Below are 21,611 nucleotides of genomic sequence, written 5' to 3'. Positions count from 1 at the left end.
AGGGGACGAGCGCGAACGCAGGTCCCCACTACCAGAAATTATACGCTCGAGTTACCCACATTAGGGGTAATCGCAGGAGTCAACCCAGTCGAAGTGCAATGAAAGGGCCTCATCCTGAGAGGACCTCCTAGTTGATCAAGGTGCCTCTCGCGTCAGGTAAGTATGCTTTTGTGGCAGCGCCGTTGACTTATAACTGTGGCGACGAAGCGTTTCGATCGCGGTCGTTAACCGCCGCCGCGTTGCAGTAGTGAATAATATTCATACGTACGTACGTTTCGGTTATCAATGCGGCTGTTCGTAACTGGTTTCCCGATCGATCGAGGAGTCCGGCGACTGCGGCGGTTCGTCTGAAATGATGGAAAGCGGCATGAGTTGATATGTGAGGTTTAACTCTACCGAAACAGAATTCTAGAAAGAACAATGCCAATTAAGTTATTGCATTGAATAATAATATAGGGATGCATGGCTGAATATAATAGATAGCTACTAGATCGGGGATACCATAGATGATAGAATCATATACTAAGCAAGTTTTCAGTGTTACTGAATTCGGCATCAGTATTTTTGTTTCGATTAAAATGATTTGATTCTTCCCCCGTTGAGGGGAAGAGGGCCGTACTCGGATGTAGTGCAATACCGAGACAACCCGTGGCCAGGGCGAAGCAAGCTTCAATCCCAGGACCGAAGGCCAAAAATCAGTTTAATATATGAGTTAGGCATTGCCTAACATATCAGATATTAAGCTGATAAGAACAGATACTACACTTGATCTTATTTTGAGTTGAACGACGAAGGGCTTATCGACTCCGACGGTGCAATGGAGCCTGGACCCGTGATATCGCCGCACCCAAGGGGGCCACTACTTAGTGACGCAGATCGTCAGAGGGTATGATCCTCTCCCCTGTGCCATGATGCAACCTGCGAATGGTAAGCTAATGATAACGAATAGCAAAATTCATCCAAAAGGATGGTTACCTGTGCAACCCAGCTGAACCGAAGCCCAACCAAATCACAGGCCAAAATTCATCGGACAACCACGTACAAAGTACAGGACAATCCGAAATACATGACAACACCACAACAATTTACAAGTCTCCACTGGCTGAGACCAGAAGAGACACACGGTTACATGACGATACAATTTCGAGAACAACAGCAGTACTTTCCCATTAGGCGACCCCCGTGTCCTCGAAAACAAAAATAATTACAAACAGAAATCTCTGGAGAAACGGATCCAGTTGGCGGAGGTGATGGATCCAATACGACCTTTAACCAACCACTGTTGCAAAAAAATGTCAGCTGGAGATCGACGTTTCATAATCCGCAGAAGGAATCGGAAAGTTGACTTCGCCTGCTTGAGTGTGACACGATCGTTAGGCGGAAAGTTCTCGAACCGATATTTGTTCCGATTTAACCAGATGTGATGCCGTAGAATACCCAATAATGCGGTATAGGCGTATGGGACATGAGAACACTGAGGGAAACCAAAGATAATAATGTCCGTGGTAAGTTGGATGTTGGACCGATACTGACGGATCACCTGGAGGAACCAATCCATAAGTGCAACAGCAAAGGGACATGTAGTGAAGAGATGTATCATTGTCTCCTCTTGACCACAGAAGCATTCAGCAGGCACATTCATGCCAAAGCGGATTAGACGATCAGCCGTTGGAAGAACACCATGAAATGTGAGCCAAGCTGTGTCACGTACCGAGCGAGTGAAGCGCCATAAATGGAGACTGCGCCAAACAGAAGACCTGTCTGGCAACAGACTAAACCGACGACAGCGGGAAACTACACGATGTTCGGATTGTTGTTGCTTGGACAAAATTAGGTATGCCTGACGGGACGAGAGATCATGAACAGGGAGAGGCTCTGTACCAATTTGAGGGATAATCCAAGATGAATCAACCCTTGAGCCACCAAGATCTAACCAAGACTGCAGCAAGGATCTGTAGAAAGGTGGAAATTTCTTCAGCAGATAAGCCGGAAGGGAGTCGCGGGCAAGGACATCAATGACATCATGATCAGGGAATATTTCAGAAACATAATGCATCCAGAAGCTGTACCAAGGATGGCGAGTGTTTGTGTCCAAATAACGACGAAACCAAATGACACGTAATGCGATCAATTTACGGGCAACATCAATAACACCGAGTCCTCCCAGTGACGGATGTTGAGTGAGAGATGATCTGGCGATACCTTCACGTTTCCCATTCCACACAAAGGAAAATAAAAGCTTGTTCATTGAAAAAATGACAGGTTTGGGGACATCGAAGATGGTAGCCTGATACCAAAACGTGCTTAGACCCAGGACATTGGCAACCATTGCACGACCGTGAAAGGAAAGTTGACGATGTTTTTAAGATGAAAGCTGGTTAGAAAAACGTTCCAAAAGGGAGTCCCAATCAGGACCGATGTTGTTGCCCACCCGGCACCCAAGGATATTTATACTTTCGCTCGACCAATCAAGGGATACGGGTAAATCAGAACGACCAGTCCACGAACCAAACAAGAGTCCATGCGATTTCTTGGCATTTAACTTTGCACCGGTGGCTTTCTCATATCTTGCAAAAAGGGAAAATAAGGCACGAATAGAATCATCTGACATCACTAACACACTGGTATCGTCAGCATACTGAAAAATCTTATGGGTTTCAACACTCGGGAGAGAAAAACCATCGATATCGGGATCACGACGGATGGCACAAGCTATAGTCTCTGCTACCAAGATGTACAGCAAAGGAGATAATGGACAGCCTTGACGAACACCACGAGATATTGAGAAAAGGTCACTAGTATAGTCATTGACCAAAACATGGGAAAATATATTTGTATATAGCAAACGGACCCAGCTGACAAAGGACGGACCAAAGTTCATCTTCTCTAGTACTTGAAATGTGAATGCCCAGTCCACCCGGTCAAAAGCTTTCTCTTGATCTAGGGATATAATGGCACCACCAATGTTAGATGCATTAGCATAATTGACAGCATCATGCAGGAACCGTACATTTTCGCTTGAGAAGCGACCAGGAACACCACATGACTGGGCAACATTAATAACTGAAGAAAGCACAGGCTTCAACCTGTTAGTTAAAATCTTGGATAAGATTTTATAATCGCAGCATAAAAGTGTAATGGGTCGCCGGTTTTTAGTATCCAGCTTATCATTTTTCTTGTAAAGGAGCGAGATTAAACCTGTCCGCTGGGAAAAGGATAAGCGACCAGCATGAAAACTTGAGTTAAAAACATCGACAAGGTCATTACCAATAATGTCCCAAAAGGTATTGTAGAACTCATAAGGCAATCCATCAATCCCAGGAGACTTGTTTATTTTCATACTGTTGAGAGCACGTTTACATTCATGAAGAGTAATGAGGCCTTCACAGGAATCTGCATCCTCTTGTGATAAAGTAAGTTCCAGTGAGTTGAGGAAGAAGGATTGATCAGAGACAGCTAAAGCAGAGGCAGTGAACAGTTGAACATAAAACATACACCACACCCGCAGCATAGCACTGATGGAGTGAACGACGATACCATGAGCGTTACGAATGCCGGAGAACATACGCTTTACACCTTTTGCTTTTTCTTGTCGAAGGAAATAACGAGAGGAAGTTTCACCTTCCTCAGCCCATTGTTCTTTAGCCCGAATGCGAGCTCCGGTAGCTTTATGAATATGTTCTAGTTCCAAGTCAGATTTAGTCTCATTTACCAAAGCCGCGACATCCTCACCATTGCGTTGACGCCTATCAAGATGTATTAAAGTATTCTCCAGAGATCGAAGACGAGATCGACGTTCCCGAGCTTGCTTTCGTGAAAATTGACGGGATAAACGTTTAATCAGCTTTTTGCCGACATCCCACCAAGCGGTAGCAGAGTAAAAAGAGTCACGCTCCAATTTCCAGTCTTTCCAGAAATCACGAATCATTGCTACGTACTCATCTTGTTTCAACAAAGAGGTGTTGAGTTTCCAAATACCAGGACCACGAACAGGAATGGAGGGTATTGAGACACGTAAAAAAACATAGGAATGATCAGAGCGGAAATAGGGTAAGATCTCAACTTGTTTAACTGAATCAACAAGGCGGGAGGGCACAAAGAACATATCCAAACGAGAAGCCTGTTCTCCATTCGGACGACACCAAGTAAAGGCAACTTCATTAGGGTGATGTACGCGCCAAATGTCAACGAGAGAAAGTTCTGTTGTTAAAAATTCCAAGGACTGAGGCCAATTATTAGCCCAATGGGATGAAGGGTTACAACCCCGTCTATCAATCGATGGATCTACAACCGTATTGAAATCTCCACATACGATGATGGGAATAGATGGATCAAGTTGAGGAAGGAGAGATTCAAAAAATTCTCCACTCTCTCGCTTAGAATTCGGGGCATAGATGTTCATAATCTGTATCGGAGAGGATTCGCTAGCAGACTCGGAAAGGCAAGCAGTCACCATCCGACCATTCTTATCATGAACAAGGTGATCTAGATGAAATGAAGGTTTATACAGTATCGCAACGCCAGCGCTACGATTCGAACCAGGAGATGACACAACAGAATAATTATGTATATTATTTCCAACTTCTGTTTCCTCTCGAACCCACTCAACAAACTCTTCTTGGGAAATAGAATGTGTCTCCTGAAGACAAATAACGTCTGCTTTAACACAATTAAGCCATGAAAACAAAGTAGTTCGGTTAACAGACGTTCGAAGACCTTGAATATTTAATGTTAGCATTGACAAGGCCATATAAAGGGTAAAAAAATATAGTTCCATTCTTATAATCGTTTTTTTGTAGACCCAACTACTGGACGGGGATGAGTTTTCTTAGATACGAAAGCCAGAGATACCAAATCCAACTCTTGAGAGGATTTCACAGATTTTGTTTGGGAACGAGGGAGATTCGGGGGAAATTGTGATAAAGGAGAGTCAATCGTAGTTGAAACTTTTCGTGGCGGGTCAACAGGGTCCAAAGAGGGGTCTGATTCATCATCGTTTTCATCATTATCACTATCCACTTGTTCATCTTCACCATCATAGGCTTCTATAGTATCTTTCGGCTTAGAAGACTTCCGATTTACATCCTGCAAACGTGAAGAATCATCACCCTCCGACATTGCAGATTCCACATCACTATCCGACGGAAGAGGTGGTAAGGTGGCAGTAGAAGGGACTTTAGGGATCACTTCCTCGAGGGATTTGCCTTTCTTGGGCTCACGATCAGGTAAGCTCGTTGAAGAGTCACCATCAGAGTGAACACGTTTTTCAGCTATATTCTCAGGAACAGCTGCGTTTTCTTCTGAAGAGGCTAGACCTCTTGAAGCAACAGTTGAAAAGGAGACTCCAGGTACTACAATGGGTGATTTGGCAGACGTAGACTCTTCCTCGTGGGGGAGAGATTCTTTTACGGTTTCATTGACAACTGGAGGAGGAAGATCTTCCACAACCGGAACATCTTCCGCAGGAGGAAGGACATCATCCATAACAGCAGGCTGCTTCCGTGGACAATCCTTCACGGTATGCCCAGATTTATTACAATGAAAACAGGTTTGAACTTGCCCATGATAGAAGATACCACACCAATGACCAGCTATATTGATTCGAGATGGTATTGGGGCATCAATTTCCATTAGAACCCTTCGCACCCCGGTATAGACCCCGTGAAAGGAATCCATCTTAATGTTCAAAATAGTTCCAAATGGTCTTAAAGCAGCATTGACAATCTCTTCTGATATTCCATAGCTCAGACGAGTTACTTGTACATATTTTGCAGTACGACAAGGGGAACACGTTATAGGTAATCCCCTAAATGTTATGCCCAAATTGCAAAATTCCTCCATATTAATGGCGGAACGACATGTTATACGAACTTTTTGCTGGGATAACAACACAAAAGCTTCTAGACAGGTATTGAAATTTTCAGGCATTTGCCGATGAAAGTCCTCGATTATCTCTAACAGTTACACGAGCACCATCCACATGCGGTAAGTCAACGTTGACAGTACGATTGACAAACGGAATCTTCATGTTGATTCCAAACACAAAAAGGAAGAAGAAAAAAGTTACCTCGCTTGTTAACCACTTGTTAACAAGCGTTGTTGTCCACACAAAGACACACCAAGAAAACCACACGCCAAGGTCCGGGACCGCCAAGGAACCAACCGAAGACCAAAAGGACCAGCAGCGGAACACCAGGAGACCAACGGAGAAAACCAGCGAAGACACCAGAAGACCAACGAACAGGAACGGAACTTGAACAGGAACGGAACTTGAACAGGAACGGAACTTGAAACAGGAACACTTGCTTGAAATACACTCGAACTTGCTTGAACTTGCTTGAACAACCAAGGAATAAGAATCACTTTTGTAAATCTTAGCCAAAAGGCCGAGAAGCGATAACCCGTCTTCGGCTCGCCACCAAGACTTTATTGCGCGTCGGCGAGCCCGCTCGACCCGGTGGCCGCTGCTGGTGTGCGATCGAGCGAGCTGAATCAGTCGCCGGCACGAAGAAGAAGCGAAGCAATGTCGCCGCAGCTCTCGTTATTTCGTGAACGGGTTCGATGCGAGGCCGGCGGGCCGCCTACGCTTGCCGAGACGTCCTCGCGGTCACGCTTTGCTGCTGCTGCCGCCGCCGAGCCATTCTATATTGTCGAGAGTTGGTTAACAACGATGATCGTGAAGCTGTTTTTTGCGGTTTTTTTATCAGTTCCGATAGATAGTTGCTTATTCATTTATCTACGTCGATGTGTTGCCTCGCAAGAGTTGTGGTGCTGTGGTATGTGCTGATATCCGAGACGTTGTTATATATAGTGTGACGAACCTCTCGACGCTGCGGTAGCGGTGGTAGTATATGTATATGTATGTAGTACCAGCACGCCATCCGTCGATCGGTAGCGAGAGCTAATCAATAGGTGTCGAATTTCAAACGATATCCCGAGATTCGGTTACACTTAATAACTTGTGACAACCCGGCGGCGGCACCGTTGTTAAAAAATCAAGTTGTTATTAGCTTTCACACGACGCACGCTTCTGAGTTTTAGATTTGTTTTTCGATTTTTTTGTTTGAATCATGAATAAGATGTGGTTGACGAAGGGGAGAGGGGACGAGCGCGAACGCAGGTCCCCACTACCAGAAATTATACGCTCGAGTTACCCACATTAGGGGTAATCGCAGGAGTCAACCCAGTCGAAGTGCAATGAAAGGGCCTCATCCTGAGAGGACCTCCTAGTTGATCAAGGTGCCTCTCGCGTCAGTTAAGTATGCTTTTGTGGCAGCGCCGTTGAGTTATAACTGTGGCGACGAAGCGTTTCGATCGCGGTCGTTAACCGCCGCCGCGTTGCAGTAGTGAATAATATTCATACAGGTACGTACGTTCGCCGTTTCGGTTATCAATGCGGCTGTTCGTAACTGGTTTCCCGATCGATCGAGGAGTCCGGCGACTGCGGCGGTTCGTCTGAAATGATGGAAAGCGGCATGAGTTGATATGTGAGGTTTAACTCTACCGAAACAGAATTCTAGAAAGAACAATGCCAATTACGTTATTGCATTGAATAATAATATAGGGATGCATGGCTGAATATAATAGATAGCTACTAGATCGGGGATACCATAGATGATAGAATCATATACTAAGCAAGTTTTCAGTGTTACTGAATTCGGCATCAGTATTTTTGTTTCGATTAAAATGATTTGATTCTTCCCCCGTTGAGGGGAAGAGGGCCGTACTCGGATGTAGTGCAATACCGAGACAACCCGTGGCCAGGGCGAAGCAAGCTTCAATCCCAGGGCCGAAGGCCAAAAATCAGTTTAATATATGAGTTAGGCATTGCCTAACATATCAGATATTAAGCTGATAAGAACAGAGTTGTTTCTTATCAGTGAAAAACTTTAATGTCCAATTGGTCCGTGTGGTCTTAGGTTTTGGAAAAAAGGCATAATAAAAATAAAATAAAAAATAAAAAGTGGAAAAGGGTCCTATTATCCGAGAGCTGGATGTATGTTGACAAACTGAATTTGGTTGCCGAAAAAAGTTTGATAACACCGTGTATCTATGCTCACAGTCATAAACATGTGGCCATACATACAAGGGAAATTTTAAAGGTGGTGGGTTGTTTTAGCGGACAAAACATACGAAGATGGAACTAACATGTGGCAAGACATTACAGAGACTTAACAACATGGGACGACTTAGGGGAGAGCATCATCGCAGCCGAGATGCTGGCGATAGATGTCCGTGGAGCCCTGAATAACATCGGTGCAGCAGAGTTTCCGGAATAGGTTTTTGTACCGGCGAGACATGCCAAGGGCTGAGAGAACGCGCTCGTTGCGTGGGTTCCAGGAGCCGAGGGCACCAATGGCAAAACCGAAGATGTCGCAGGTAAGTCCTTGGGAGACGAAGAATTCACGCAAGTGTTCATACTTTAGCTCCTTGTGGTCGATGGCGTTGTCGAGGGCCTCTGCTCCATTGTCGAAAGGACAACATACATTGATGATCGTGGCTTTGGAGTTAGTGGGATCTGTGATGACGATGTCAGGACGAAGGTTGGAGCCAGAGTCAGCAACGGTACGGTCGGTGGTGATTGTGCCAGAGCGAACAGCATTGGTTAGACGAGAGACAATCTGATCATGTCGGCGGGTAATGGCTGGCATATTCACGTGGCAGTGACAGAGGATGTGCGGGAGGGTTTCATCTTCCTGGCAGTGACGACAGGCTGGGTTTGTGTTTGACCATCTGCTTTTAACCGAGCTCGTTGGGCAGCAGTTTAGTCGGGCACGGTGGATGAAACGCCAGTCCTTAAAACGGAGGTTCAGGCCAGTAAAGTGCCAGGAGGAGCCATTGCCGAATTTGTCGGTGTTAAGGGAGCGGGCTAGTTTACCTTGGTCGGGCAGTTCGCGGAGATCGGATGCTGACTTGTCTCGGGTGATATTGTGGAGGAAACGACAGGCATCGCTGGCTGAAACTGGATCCACGTACTCAGGGGTAGAGATGGTTGGTGCACCGGCGGTAGGGATGTTGATTTGGACTTTCAATCGCTTGGTGGCATTGCGGGTTCGGGTCCATAATGAACCAGTTCTGTGGCGGAGGGAATCGAGCCGTCGATCTGGGGTGTTAGATAGGAATTTAGAGAGTAATTCCGGTGTGGGCTGGGTAATTGGGTGGCGAAACGTGTGGTTTGCGCAAGTTCATTTCGGGCGCTTCCAGAGACGGTAGGGTCAGATGAGGCAAGGATTTTAACAGCTTGGACGATGGTTTGGATGTCTGCTTCTTTAAATGTGTCTTGGAATCCAAGGCCTCTCGATTGGCGACTGGCGAAGAAATAACAAGGAGATGCACGGTCAGGTAGTTGGCAAATTTTCCTTAGAGTCGAGATGAGAGTGGCTCGGTAATCTTGCAACGATTTGTGTGAGGGGGAGCTTGCACGGAGGGCATACGTCAAACATGGTTGTATGAATGTTCTTATAGCATCCAGTTTCTGCCACGGACACAATAAGGATTTCTCGATTTTGCCAAGTTTGTTTGTGAGGTCGTCCACAAGGGATTGAAGGTGAGCGACGTTAACGACAAGACCAATGGGTATGCCAAGATACATGTACTGATCTTCGGCAGTCATTGATGGAATTGACTTGTTCTGGACTCGGAAGTCATTTTGGGTAACGCGTTGTTCGTGTCTGGGGGTGATGCTGAGGGACGCACATTTCTCGGGGCGGAAGGTAAGTGAGAGGGTGTCAGCCGCGGATGAGACAGCATCAAGGAGACGTTGGAGGTCTTGTTTTGTTTTGGCAATAACGAGGAGGTCGTCGGCGTAAGCCAGGATGGACAGAGGGAAGCCATGGTGTTTGATGGGGCCTCTGGGGCTCCTGCTGGCGGAAATGGACACTTTTCTCAGGATTAGCTCCATGGTCAGATTGAAAAGAATGGCACTGAGGGGGCAACCTTGTTTAACACCCGAGGCGATGGGAATGGATTGAGTTGGGCCAGCTGATGTCAACACTTCGGTGGATGCGCCGGTGTATGCGTGTTTGATGAACTGGATTAGGTGGTCAGGGAAGCCCATGTGTGTGAGGGTAGTGAGGATTGCTGCGTGTGGTACGCTTCCAAAGGCATTCCGAATATCGAGCCAAGTCATGCAGATGTTTTTCTGTTGCCTTTTTGCATCGTTGACGATGGATCGCAGGAGGTACGTGTGTTCGTAGCAACCCTCGTTCGGTCAAGCACTCTTCTGTTGGTCGGAGAGGAGGTTTCGGTTTATCGAGAACAGGGTGACACGTTTGGCAAGGATGGCCATCAAGATCTTATAGAGGCATGACATCAACGCGATTGGACGAAAATTGCCGGCATCATCGGTGGGTCCTTTCTTGTGGATAAGAATGGTCGTTGCGGTTTTCCACACAGCAGGAACATCACGAGATTCAAAGCAGAAGCGGTAGATACGGGCAAGGATTTCGCATTTTGGGTCAAGGATTCGAATGTGGCGGTACTCAAGTCTATCTTTCCCCGGCGCTGAGTTGGTGAGAGAGCGGAGTTTTTGCTGGAGCTCTTCCGGCGATGGAGGGTTGAAGAGAGACTCATCTATTTCGGTTGTGGGGACAAAGGATTGCAACTCCTCTTTGAGTTTCTCGATGTCGCAATCACGGTGCCCGAAGGTGGTTGAAAAGAAATTGAAGGCCTCATCGGTAGAGCCGGTAAAGGTAGGGGAGTCATCACCCAGGATTTTGCGGGCGGCACGTTTTTTGGAAAGCCGGTATAGTTGCTGAATTCGGCGAGACGCAACTGGATCAGCAGTGGTTGGGCGGCGGTTATCAATGGGGGGCCTTGCAGTGGCCCGATTTGGTCGACGGGGAGCAGGTCGGGGGCGACGATTGGAGGCAATAGATTGAGCTAGTGACTTGCCTTCCTGGGCAAAGGTTTCGCAATGGGAGGAGAAGGTCTGCCAGTCCTGATCTTCGTCGAAGATTTGGCACCACTTGGAACGGAAGGATTGGAGGTCCATGGTAGTTTCGGCAGTTGGGATGGTTTCTTCAGCGGGGCCGATTTCAATTGGGCTGCCAATGGTCTCAGAATGTTGGATGGTGGGGTTTAGGTGTAGGTTCTCTGGCCGTGGAGGAACTGGAGGAAGCTCGGTCTCAAGCGGGAGATATTCCATGGAAGGTAGGGGAGCATCAGGGGAATGTATTGGCTGTGTTGGTGGTGTAGGTTGGAAAAAATCTACTGCTCTCGGTCGACTCGGCGGATGGTGGGATTGTAGATCTACCGGGGAAGGAAGGGGAGCAGGGGGTGTGATGGGGTCGTGGAGGGAAACATCACCCACGAGTGGGATGTTGAGGTTTGGAAGAGGTTGTTTTGCTGGGGTTTCGCAGGCTTCTAAGAACCTTTTCATTATGCCTTGTGGTTCCTGGCTATATAGGGTTGGAGGATTCACTCGCGTTGGCGATAGTATAGGATCATCATCAGAGGGGGATTCCGAATTCGGTGCTGACTCATCGATTACTAGTGATGGAGAGGATAGGGGTTCTTGGTCTGACGGTGTACTCGCAATGTCACTAAGGGAGGCATTAGAAGGAGTCGACAGTGGGGATTGTGGTGATATTGGGGGTGGCACAGGCGAAGGGAGTTCGTCCACTGGTTGCTCACGGTGGGCGCTGCTCTGGGTGAGAATTGGTGTCAGGGGGAGGCGTTGTTGGCGATGAGCTTCAAGGTGGTCTTGCTTCTCGTGGTCTCGCATGGAGATGTTGCAGACCGAGCAGTGGAAAACTAGAGCCAGTTCGTACTGCGGGTGGTTGCGTTCGAAGTGTTTGATGAAACCACGTTCTGTTTTCACGTTCTTTGATTTGTGGGAACATAGTGGACATTTGATGGATTGCTGTCGCATATGGAGTAAAAACTTCACCGTGACTGGGCCTTGAGTGTTGGGGACCGAATGGTTTTTTAGTTCCAGGTGGGCTCGTTGCCGAGGAAGGTTCATAAAAGTTCCGTTGCATGATCCGCAAGCATAACGTCTGCTCAGGGGCTCCACGGTAGAGGATAGCGATGGCTTTGGGGACGCCATCATAAGGAAACTTATTTTCAAAAGACTTAACAAACACTTCTGGTGATACCGATGGGCATGAAATGTTGTGTTTTAGTGGCAGAGAAACCGAAAAGCCAAATCCAAGCTAGGAGCGACCCCTATTCACAACAAATAGTGTCGCTCTAGAATTTCCTCAAACTCTGCAAGCGCAGAGGAGACCTAGCTTGGCAACTATTTTGCCCGATATTCGTGAACACCGTAGTCGAGGCACGGATGTACTAGTCCGGGTCACAAATATCGCGAATATAGCTTTGTGGGTCGAGGTCACACGTATAGTTGACTGCCACTCGGAGATATTCGAAAAGGCACGGCAAAATAGTTGGTTCCGAACTCTCAAACGCGGCGTGAGCCGGGGAGAAACATACTGCTAAAGAGCCGAAAATCAAAACAAACAAACCAAATTTTAAATAAATTAAAACCTTGAACTCGGAGCGAACCTACCGCAGTAGAAGTAGGTTAACTATATTTAACTCAAACCTTCGGATAAGGGAGACCAAGAACAAGAAATTGTATAGTTAGTAAGGTTAGAATAGCCTCGTGGGAAAAAACCTTGCGGATCAAGGGAAAAACACGGCGCTAAACAAACCGAACACGCTATACAATTCGCTGGCAACGCTCAAACTCGGCGAATCCGAGGAGCCCAACACAACTTAGGCAAGAGAACGTTCTTAAAAGAACGACCAAAAGTTGTGTGGCAACCAGCCAGAGAACCTAATCGAGAGTTCGTCTTCTAGAGCTTCCTCTTCTTGGCTTCCTCTTCTTAGCTTCCTCTTGCTTGCCTCGTCTTCGTCTTCGAACTTCGTCTTCTACACTTGATCTTAGCCAAAAGGCCGAGAAGCGATAACCCGTCTTCGCCTCGCCACCAAGACTTTATTGCGCGTCGGCGAGCCCGCTCGACCCGGTGGCCGCTGCTGGTGTGCGATCGAGCGAGCTGAATCAGTCGCCGGCACGAAGAAGAAGCGAAGCAATGTCGCTGCAGCTCTCGTTATTTCGTGAACGGGTACGATGCGAGGCCGGCGGGCCGCCTACGCTTGCCGAGACGTCCTCGCGGTCACGCTTTGCTGCTGCCGCCGAGCCATTCATTACTGTCGACAGTTAGGGTTAGGGTTAGGGGAGCTGTTTTTTGCGGTTTTTTTCGGTCATTTGCTTTCACAACAGTTCCGAAAGGTAGTTGGTTAAATAAATCTACGTCGATGTGTTGCCTCGCAAGAGTTGTTTGTGGTGCTGTGGTATGTGCTGATATCCGAGACGTTGTTATATAGTGTGACGAACCTCTCGACGCTGCGGTAGCGGTGGTAGTATATGTATATGTATGTAGTACCGGCACGCCATCCGTCGATCGGTAGCGAGAGCTAATCAATAGGTGTCGAATTTCAAACGATTTTCCGAGATTCGGTTACACTTAATAACTTGTGACAACCCGGCGGCGGCACCGTTGTTAAAAAATCAAGTTGTTATTAGCTTTCACACGACGCACGCTTCTGAGTTTTAGATTTGTTTTTCGATTTTTTTGTTTGAATCATGAATAAGATGTGGTTGACGAAGGGGGAGAAGGGGACGAGCGCGAACGCAGGTCCCCACTACCAGAAATTATACGCTCGAGTTACCCACATTAGGGGTAATCGCAGGAGTCAACCCAGTCGAAGTGCAATGAAAGGGCCTCATCCTGAGAGGACCTCCTAGTTGATCAAGGTGCCTCTCGCGTCAGGTAAGTATGCTTTTTGGCAGCGCCGTTGACTTATAATTGTGGCGACGAAGCGTTTCGATCGCGGTCGTTAACCGCCGCCGCGTTGCAGTAGTGAATAATATTCATACAGGTACGTACGTTCGCCGTTTCGGTTATCAATGCGGCTGTTCGTAACTGGTTTCCCGATCGATCGAGGAGTCCGGCGACTGCGGCGGTTCGTCTGAAATGATGGAAAGCGGCGTGAGTTGATATGTGAGGTTTAACTGTAGCGAAACGAATTTTAGAAAAGAACAATGCCAATTAAGTTATTGCATTGAATAATAATAATATAGAACCGGTTGAATGACTGAATATGAGATAGATAGCTACTAGATCGGATGCTATAGATGATAAAATTACTTATACCGAGCGAGTTTTCAGTGTTTCGATTCAAATGATTTGATTCTTCCCCCGTTGAGGGGAAGAGGGCCGTACTCGGATGTAGTGCAATACCGAGACAACCCGTGGCCAGGGCGAAGCAAGCTTCAATCCCAGGGCCGAAGGCCAAAAATCAGTTTAATATATGAGTTAGGCATTGCCTAACATATCAGATATTAAGCTGATAAGAACAGATACTACACTTGATCTTATTTTGAGTTGAACGACGATGGGCTTATCGACTCCGACGGTGCAATGGAGCCTGGACCCGTGCAATCGCCGCACCCAAGGGGGCCACTACTTAGTGACGCAGATCGTCAGAGGGTGTGAACCTCTCCCCTATGCCATGATACAACGCGTGAATGGTACGATGAATGACAGTGATGATGGTGAATCACACGATCAACGCGAGCAACCCTGAAAGATCAGTGCAGCTTGTCCGCAAACAAGCTACACTCTAAAAATTCACCGTAAAGGTGGTCACCTGTGCAGTCCAGTCGAACCGAAGTCCAACCGAACCACAGGCCAAAATTAATTGGACAGGACTGTCCACGAGACAGATTACAAGACAATACATCTTCGAGGCCGACGGCAGTACTTTCCCATAAGGCGACCCCCGTGACCACGAAGAACAAAAATAAAAATAAAAAATTATTTGATCAAGCTATGAAATTCGATGGAATCAACTGGAGTAATGAAGCCAAATACTTCACCAGCGAGCCATTGTTCAGAAAAATGTTGTGCTAAACAATGACGACGTTGAATTTTCAAAGTGAAGCGAAGGGTGGATTTAACCTTGTCCCGTGAAGCGATAAAGTCAGGATTTATGCGATTGAAACGAAAGGAGTTTCTAGCAAGCCATATTTGATGTCGTATGACTCCTAGGAGACAAGAAAAGACCAATGGGATATGTCTGGAGTCAACATATCCAAGTAGGATCTCACTAGAAGATGGCAATGCAGATAATGGATTATATCGCTTGATGATAGAGTGGTACCAACGTATTAACTTTAGAGCAAAGGGACAGGCTGTAAAGAGGTGAACTAATGTCTCTTCTTTGCCACAATGACAACGAGCGTTGACGTTTATACCGAAACGGATCAAACGGTCAGCAGTTGGAAGGATGCCGTGAGCAATAAGCCATGATGTGTTTCGGACGTTTCTAATAAAACGCCATAGAAGTAAGTTACGCCAAACTGTAGGCCAATCACATGACAGACCCCAGTTGCGATATTTCTCAACACAACGATGTTGTGTGCGTTCGCTCATTGATAGAATGTCATAAACGTATTTGGCAGATAATGATGATAACTTACAAGAATTGTTTTTGCGTCCTTCTATAATAAATTCTCCGTCGACATATTTTCTTGGCAATCTAAACCATGATTCTAATACGGAGCGATAAAAAGTTGGTAAAGCATCCATAGCATACTTAGGTGGAGATGGTAGAGATAAAACCTGAACAACAGTGCGACCCGGAAAGGCTCGACGTAAATACATACGGAAAAAGGTAGCCCATGGCAGGTTCTGGTGTAAGAAATATCTTTTAATCCATAATACGTGTAAAGATGATATTTTCCGTTTGATGTCAACTACGCCGAGTCCCCCTAGGGTAGAACGTTGGGTGACTGAAGCCCGGGCAAGCCATTCTCGTTTTTTCTGCCATATAAAGTTAAAGACTTTTGAATTAATCGCTTTGATAGTATTTGCGGGAACGGTGGAAAAGGATGCTAAATACCAAAAGATGCTTAAGCCTAACATGTTGGAGATCAACGCTCGACCATGGTATGAAAGCTTCCTGGTTTGCCATGTGGAGAAGATGGAATCAAGGCTCTGAATTTTGGAAGTCCAATCTTGTGACTCCAAATTACTCAGTTTGGAACCTAGTACTGTAATGGAGGTACTTGACCAATCTAATGGTATTGGTAAGTCATTTCGGTGTTTCCAGGAACCAAATAGTAAACCATGCGATTTTTTGGTATTAAGCTTGGCTCCAGAGGCCAGTTCGTAGCGATTAAAAAGGGAAAACAAAGCTTGTAAGGCACGGAAAGAACAAACGATAACGGAAGTATCGTCGGCATATTGGCATAATTTAACCTTTTGACTATTTGGCAAAGAATAGCCATCAATAGCAGGATCCTTCCGAATTGCGCATGCAATCGTTTCAGCCACAATGACATATAGCAGTGGAGATAGAGGGCATCCTTGACGAACACCTCTGGAAACGGGAAAGAGAGCGGATTGTTCGCCATTAATGAGGACACTAGAGAATATATTGGTATACAGTAATGCGACCCAACTACGAAAAGAAGGGCCGAAATTCATATTTTCCAAGACACGGGCGAGGTACGACCACTCAACCCGGTCAAAGGCTTTCTCTTGATCTAAGGATATGACTGCTCCTCCAGCATTCCTCACATTTGCATGCGCTACAACATCGTGCAGCAGGCGAACATTCTCGGCACAATTTCTACCAGGAACTCCACAAGATTGGTCGAAATGAATGACCGAGTCAAGAACTCCAAGAAGACGATTTGCGAGGGATTTTGCGACAATCTTATAGTCTACGCATAATAAAGTTATCGGCCTCCAATTTTTCATATCCTCTCGATCTCCTCGTTTGTGCAGAAGAGTGATTACACCAGACCGTTGGCTTATAGAGAGACTTTTTTGTTGAAAACAAAAATTGATGACTTCAACAAAGTCGTCACCAAGAATTGGCCAAAAATGCTTATAAAATTCAGCCGGAAAGCCATCAAGGCCAGGAGACTTGCCAGAGGCCATGCCATCTAAAGCTCGTTTACATTCGGCATTTGTAAGCGGCCCTTCGCACTGTGATTTCTCATCATCAGACAGACGCATATTAATGTTCTTTAGAAAAAAGTCTTGATGTTCGCGATCTAGAGGCTGTGCAGTGAAAAGGAGGGCATAGAATTGAATCCATGCTAGAGCGATGGATTTTGCAGTGGAGACTACAACTCCTGCTAAGTTGCGCACAGAAGAAATAATTCGTCTTCGTGCTCGTTTTTTTTCCAAACGAAAAAAATATGCGGTAGAGGCTTCTCCCTCTTCAGCCCATTGAATGTTGGATCGGATACGGGCACCTCTGGCTCTCTTTAAGTGGGCTTCTTCTAACTCAGATTTTGTGTCAGCAATGTCTGACTTTACATCTTCACCGGCTGCAGCACGGCGATCGAGATGGAATAGAGTTTTCTCTAATGAGGAAATTGCATGTCGATCATTGATAGCTTTTGAACGGGAAAATTTGGCTATGAGGTGACGAAGACGGGATTTACCAGCATCCCACCAAGCACTCATAGAATGGAAGGAAGCCTTATATGTTTGCCAAGATGTCCAGAAATCTTGTACTAGCTCATTAAGAGCCAGGTCACTTAAATGAGACGTGTTGAATTTCCAGAGACCTCTACCTCGATTGACGCTGGAAGGTATGCCTAGTTCTAGATACACATAAGAATGGTCAGAACGAAAAAAGGGTAAAATATTAACTTCCAAAACCATAGGGAGAAAAAAGGAAGAGAGCCAATACATGTCAAGTCTGGATGCTTGTTGTCCGTTAGGACGACGCCAAGTATACTCATTCTTATTAGGGTGATGAAGTCGCCACACATCATGCAGATCATAAGAGGTCATCAGATCTGTAAGAGTGTCCGACCAATTATATGCCCAAATGGAGGTTGGATTACAACCCAATCGATCTTTGGAAGCATCAACAACCGTATTAAAATCCCCACAAAGAACAATGGGTGTATCTCGATCGAGAATAGTATATAGCGATTCAAAGAAATCAATACCCGGAGCTTTTTTATTTGGACCATACACGTTACAAAGCTGTATTGAAAAATTCTCCTGTTCGAACTCTGCACATATTAACCTGCCAGATTGATCTTTAAAAGAATGGACTATAGAGTAATCAGGTTTGTAAAGAATAGCGACACCTGAGCTACGATTAGCGCCAGGAGAGGATATTGCTTTGTAACCTATTTTGTTAAGACCACTTGAGGTGGCATCAGAAAGCCATTTTGAAAATTCGGCTTCCGAGATTGAATGGGTCTCTTGCAGACAAATAAAGCTGGCCTTACAACAATTGATCCAAGAAAAAAGTGTGTCTCGATGGTCAGAGGTCCGTAGACCCTGGCAGTTCAATGTAATAAAAGATACTTTTTAGCTGCCATTATAAAAAGCAAAAAAAAGAAGCCATTGTTCATTTCTTCTTTGTGGAACCAACAACTGGAGCAGGTGCCGTTTTTCGTGAACATAGGAAGGAGGCGAGAACGTCAGAACTCTCTTGAGAACTTTTACTTTTTGATCGATTTGTTCGTGGAAGATTAGGGGTAAAGGGGGTAAGCTGAGTCTCTACTTCTGAAGGTAATATTTGGGAAGTAGAGGAAGACAGATTTCCTTCATCACCAGCCTCATAAGAGGAATCAAGAGAGCTTGAAGCGTGTTTAGCTGCTTTCAGCTGTGCACGGACGCTTAGTGGAATGCTATCACCATCGCTCTCCTCAACATCATCTACAACCTCTTCAATTTCGTTATTATCAACTTCCTCAGTAGCATCAACGTATTCTTGATCAACCTCATCATCGTAATCATCATCATCCTCATCATCATCATCGTTATCATCATCATCATTATCATCATCATCAGCATCCTCATCATCCTTATCAACATCACTATCATCGTCATCATTATCCTTATCATCATCAACTCGCTCATTATTTCGATCATCCTTAGTGTTGTTATCATTGGTTTCAAGCTGAGTGTTGATAGGTAAATCATTTTCGACACCAACTTCCATATTATTGTTTTCCATCTCAGCAGCCTCATCTTCTAATGTCGAGAAGAGATTCGGCGAGGTCAAGTCAGAAAGGGGTTTTCCACGTTTGCCATCGTGTGAAGCAGAACCTGCTGATGACTCGTCATCAGATCGAGTGCGTTTTTTTGAACGGTTAAGCTTCACGGGTTGGAAAGGAACATCATCATGCTCCATAACACTGTCATTTACAACAGCTGCAAAGGTCTTACTAGCAGTTGCTGTTGTGGTAGTGTTATCCGTTACAACGGCTGCAGAGGTCTTAGGAGCAGCTGCTTTCGTTGTAGTATTTTGTGTTATAACAGCTGCAGAGGTCTTAGGAGCAACTGTTGTCGAGGTAGTTTCAGTTGGGAGGGAAGCGTTTGAATTATCAACCTCAGGAGGATCAATTATTTCAATTGCCGGTTCGTCCTGAATAACGGGATGTCTTGCTGGACAATCCTTAACAGCATGACCAGGTTTATGACAATAAAAACATGTTTGAACCTGACCAACATGAAAAACATTACACCAGTGCCCTGCTATGTGCACTCGTGATGGTATTGACTGACGTATTTCCATCAAAACGTTTCGTACGCCAGTATAAACGTTATAAAGGGTATCCATCTTCACATGAAGAATGGTACCATAGGGGCGTAAGGCCTCCCGAATGGCATCATCCGGGATACCATAGCTCAATCGAGTAACATTTACCCATTTGGCTGTTTTACACCGCTTGAATGTTAAAGGCTTTCCCCGAAAGGTCAAGCCAGAGTGAGAGAATTCCTCACATGCAACCTCCGAGCGACAAGTCACTCGAACAAGACGCGACGATAGGAGAACACATGCTTCACAAAGACGCGAGAAATTGTCTTTCAGTTGCTCTCGGAATTCCGTCATTACACTCTTGACGGTAATTCTCACTTCACCCGCATCAGCAGGCAAGCCAACATCAACTGTTCGATTCGCAAAAGGAATCTTCATGGTTTGAAACAAAACAAAAACAAAGAGAAGAAAAGGGGTCCAGCAGAGCCTAAACCTCTGCCCCCCGAGAAAATATAGAAAAGGGGTCCAGCAGAGACCAATGCTCTGCCCCCTGAGAAAATATATAAAAGGGGAACAGCAGAGACTAAACCTCTGCCCCCTGTGAAAATGTAGAAAATATAGAAAATATATAAAAGGGACCAGCAGAGACTAAACCTCTGCTCCCTCAGAAAATGTAGAAAATATAGAAAATATATAAAAGGGACCAGCAGAGACTAAACCTCTGCCCCCTGAGAAAATATATAAAGGGGACCAGCAGAGACGAAACCTCTGCCCCCGAGAAGGTATAGAAAAGGGGTCCTGCAGAGACCAAAGCTCTGCACCCCAAAGAAAGAAGGAGTACAAATAAGGAGTCCAGCAAAGGAAGTCCTTTGCCCTCCAAATACTCAGAAAGAAGAGTAAAAAAAAAAAAAAAAAAAAAAAATTTAACCTACAGGAAGTCCAGCAAGGCTAGCCCTTGCCCTTCCTGATAAATCTCAAAAAACAATTTAGGGCACCAGCCCGAACACCAGCCAACAACACGAGCCACGAGACGCGAACCACGAGACACGAGCCACGAGACGCGAACCACGAGACACGAGCCACGACACGCGAACCACGAGACACAAGCCACGAGACGCGAGCAACCAACGAGACACCAGGGCTCCCAAGAGCCGACTGGCCCCAAGGCCACGACACCACCAAGCCAACCAGGAGGGAGACCAGCAGCGGAGGCAGGAGACCAGCCAGAGACCAGAGACACCAGAGCCAAGACCTCCTCTTCTTTGCTTCCTCTTCTGTGCTTCCTCTTCTTAGCTTCCTCTTCTTTGCGTCTACTTGCAATCGAGATTTCGGAATTCTTCTCTTAGCCAAAAGGCCGAGAAGCGATAACCCGTCTTCGCCTCGCCACCAAGACTTTATTGCGCGTCGGCGAGCCCGCTCGACCCGGTGGCCGCTGCTGGTGTGCGATCGAGCGAGCTGAATCAGTCGCCGGCACGAAGAAGAAGCGAAGCAATGTCGCTGCAGCTCTCGTTATTTCGTGAACGGGTACGATGCGAGGCCGGCGGGCCGCCTACGCTTGCCGAGACGTCCTCGCGGTCACGCTTTGCTGCTGCCGCCGAGCCATTCATTACTGTCGACAGTTAGGGTTAGGGTTAGGGGAGCTGTTTTTTGCGGTTTTTTTCGGTCATTTGCTTTCACAACAGTTCCGAAAGGTAGTTGGTTAAATAAATCTACGTCGATGTGTTGCCTCGCAAGAGTTGTTTGTGGTGCTGTGGTATGTGCTGATATCCGAGACGTTGTTATATATAGTGTGACGAACCTCTCGACGCTGCGGTAGCGGTGGTAGTATATGTATATGTATGTAGTACCGGCACGCCATCCGTCGATCGGTAGCGAGAGCTAATCAATAGGTGTCGAATTTCAAACGATTTTCCGAGATTCGGTTACACTTAATAACTTGTGACAACCCGGCGGCGGCACCGTTGTTAAAAAATCAAGTTGTTATTAGCTTTCACACGACGCACGCTTCTGAGTTTTAGATTTGTTTTTCGATTTTTTTGTTTGAATCATGAATAAGATGTGGTTGACGAAGGGGGAGA

The 21,611-nt window shown here is 46.1% G+C and overlaps 5 non-coding genes and 1 pseudogene across 5 annotated transcripts; all 6 read right to left on the bottom strand.

Annotated features, from left to right (window-relative positions):
* Positions 1-164, bottom strand: LOC114541267. Its single transcript, XR_003689219.1, has one exon. It is a non-coding gene; the product is annotated as a U1 spliceosomal RNA (small nuclear RNA).
* A 439-nt stretch (positions 165-603) lies between these two features.
* On the bottom strand, positions 604-798 carry LOC114541283. The gene has a single exon (XR_003689234.1). It is a non-coding gene; the product is annotated as a U2 spliceosomal RNA (small nuclear RNA).
* Positions 799-7,099: 6,301 nt separating this feature from the next.
* On the bottom strand, positions 7,100-7,263 carry LOC114541275. The gene has a single exon (XR_003689226.1). It is a non-coding gene; the product is annotated as a U1 spliceosomal RNA (small nuclear RNA).
* A 448-nt stretch (positions 7,264-7,711) lies between these two features.
* On the bottom strand, positions 7,712-7,891 carry LOC114541297 (annotated as a pseudogene).
* A 5,731-nt stretch (positions 7,892-13,622) lies between these two features.
* On the bottom strand, positions 13,623-13,786 carry LOC114541266. The gene has a single exon (XR_003689218.1). It is a non-coding gene; the product is annotated as a U1 spliceosomal RNA (small nuclear RNA).
* A 429-nt stretch (positions 13,787-14,215) lies between these two features.
* Positions 14,216-14,398, bottom strand: LOC114541287. Its single transcript, XR_003689237.1, has one exon. It is a non-coding gene; the product is annotated as a U2 spliceosomal RNA (small nuclear RNA).
* Positions 14,399-21,611: the final 7,213 nt, after the last annotated feature.

This window comes from Dendronephthya gigantea, unplaced genomic scaffold, assembly GCF_004324835.1.
Source record: "Dendronephthya gigantea isolate DGI-Jeju-01 unplaced genomic scaffold, DenGig_1.0 000278F, whole genome shotgun sequence".
NCBI lineage: Eukaryota > Metazoa > Cnidaria > Anthozoa > Malacalcyonacea > Nephtheidae > Dendronephthya > Dendronephthya gigantea.
Note: the sequence above shows the minus strand (reverse complement) of the source record. Positions and strands in the feature narration are given on the sequence as shown.